The following is a 3,132-nucleotide window of genomic DNA, read 5'->3' on the forward strand; positions in this document are numbered from 1 at the left end:
GTTATGTAGTGTTACGGTATAACGTATAACGTTATGTAGCATTACGTTATAACGTATAACGATACATGGTAATACGTTATAACGTATAACGATATGTAGCATTACGATATAACGTATAACGTTATGTAGCATTAACATGTAACGTATAATGTTATGTAGTACTACGGTATGACGTATAACGTTATGTAGAATTAGGATATAACGTATAACGTTATGTAGTATTACGATGAAACGTATAACGTTGTGTAGCATTACGATATAACGTATAACGTTATATGGTAATACGTTATGACGTATAAGGTTATGTAGCATTACGGTATAACGTATAACGTTATGTAGCATTACGATATAACGTATAACGTTATATAGCATTACGTTATAACGTATAACGTTATATGGTAATACGTTATGACATATATCGATACGTAGTATTAAGGTATAACGTGTAACGTTATGTAGCATTACGTTATACCGTATAACGTTATGTAGTGTTACGTTATAACGTATAACGATATATGGTAATACGTTATGACATATATCGTTATGTAGTATTAAGGTATAACGTGCAACGTTATGTAGCACTGCGATATAACGTATAACGTTATATAGCATTACGTTATAACGTATAACGTTATGCAGTATTGCGTTAAAACGTATATCGTTATATGGTAATACCTTTTGACATATATCGTTATGTTGTATTAAGATACAACGTGTATCGATGTGTGGCATCACGATATAACGTATAGCGTTATACAGCATTACGTTATAACGTATAACGTTATATGGTAATACATTATGACGCATAACGTTATGTAGTATTACGGTATAACGTACAACGCTATGTAGTGTTACGTTATAACGTATAACGATATATGGTAATACGTTATAACGTATAACGTCATGTAGTATTACGATGTAACGTATAACGTTATGTAGCATTACGGTATAACGTATAACGTTATGTAGCATTACGATATAACGTATAACGTTATATAGCATTACGTTATAACGTATAACGTTATACGGTAATACGTTATCACGTATAACGTTATGTAGTATTACGATGTAACGTATAACGTTATGTAGCATTACGGTATAACGTGTAACGTTATGTAGTTTTATGTTATAACGTATAACGTTATGTAGCATTACAGTATAACGTATAACGTTATGTAGCATTACGATATAACGTATAACGTTATATAGCATTACGTTATAACGTATAACGTTATGTAGTGTTACGTTATAACGTATAACGATATATGGTAATACGTTATATCGTATAACGTTATGTAGTATTACGATGTAACGTATAACGTTATGTAGCATTACGGTATAACGTATAACGTAATGTAGTATTACGGTATAACGTATAACGTTATGTAGCATTACGATATAACGTATAACGTTATATAACATTACGTTATAACGTATAACGTTATATGGTAATACGTTATGACATATATCGTTATGTGGCATTAAGGTATAACCTGTAACGTTATCTAGCATTACGTTATAACGTATAACGCTATGTAGTGTTACGTTATAACGTGTAACGTTACATGGTAATACGTTATGACATATATCGTTATGTAGTATTCAGGTATAACGTGTAACCTTATGTAGCATTACGTTATAACGTATAACGTTATGTAGTGTTACGTTATAACGTATAACGATATATGGTAATACGTTATATCGTATAACGTTATGTAGTATTACGATGTAACGTATAACGTTATGTAGCATTACGGTATAACGTATAACGTTATGTAGTATTACGATGTAACGTATAACGTTATATAGCATTACGTTATAACGTATAACGTTATGCAGTATTGCGTTATAACATATAACGTTATATGGCAATACGTTATGACATATATCGTTTTGTAGTATTAAGATATAACGAGTAACGTTATGTGGCATTACGTTATAACGTATAACGTTATGTAGCATTACCTTATAACGTATAACGTGATGTAGTATTACGTTATAAAGTATAACGATATGTAGTATTACGATACAACGTATAACTTTATGTAGTATTACGATGTAACGTATAACGTTATGTAGCATTACGATATAACGTATAACGTTATATAGCATTACGTTATAACGTATAACGTTATACGGTAATACGTTATCACGTATAACGTTATGTAGTATTACGGTATAACGTATAACGTTATGTAGTATTACGATGTAACGTATAACGTTATATAGCATTACGTTATAACGTATAACGTTATGCAGTGTTGCGTTATAACGTATAACGTTATATGGCAATACGTTATGATATATATCGTTTTGTAGTATTACGATATAACGAGTATCGTTATGTAGCATTACGTTATAACGTATAACGTTATGTAGCATTACCTTATAACGTATAACGTAATGTAGTATTACGTTATAAAATATAACGGTATGTAGTATTACGATATAACGTATAACTTTATGTAGTATTACGATGTAACGTATAACGTTATGTAGCATTACGATATAACGTATAACGTTATATAGCATTACGTTATAACGTACAAGTTTATGTAGTATTACGTTATAACGTATAACGGTATATGGTAATACGTTATAACGTATAGCGTTATGTAGTATTACGGTATAACGTATAACGTTATGTAGTGTTAGGTTATAACGTATAACGTTATGTAGCATTACGGTATAACGTATAACAATATGTAGTGCTACGTTTTAACGTATAACGATATATGGTAACACGTTATAACGTATAACGTTATGTAGTATTACGATGTAACGTGTAACGTTATGTAGCATTACGGTATAACGTATAATGTTATGTAGCATTACGGTATAACGTATAACGTTATGTAGCATTACGTTATAACGTATAACGTTATGTAGTGTTACTTTATAACGTATAACGTTATATGGTAATACGTTATGACATATATCGTTATGTAGTATTCAGGTATAACGTGTAACGTTATGTAGCATTACGTTATAACGTATAAAGTTATGTAGTGTTACGTTATAACGTATAACGATATATGGTAATACGTTATGACATATATCGTTATGTAGTATTAAGGTATAACGTGCAACGTTATGTAGCATTGCGATATAACGTATAACGTTATATAGCAT

This window comes from Bombus pyrosoma, unplaced genomic scaffold (assembly GCF_014825855.1).
Source record: "Bombus pyrosoma isolate SC7728 unplaced genomic scaffold, ASM1482585v1 HiC_scaffold_4726, whole genome shotgun sequence".
Taxonomy (NCBI): domain Eukaryota; kingdom Metazoa; phylum Arthropoda; class Insecta; order Hymenoptera; family Apidae; genus Bombus; species Bombus pyrosoma.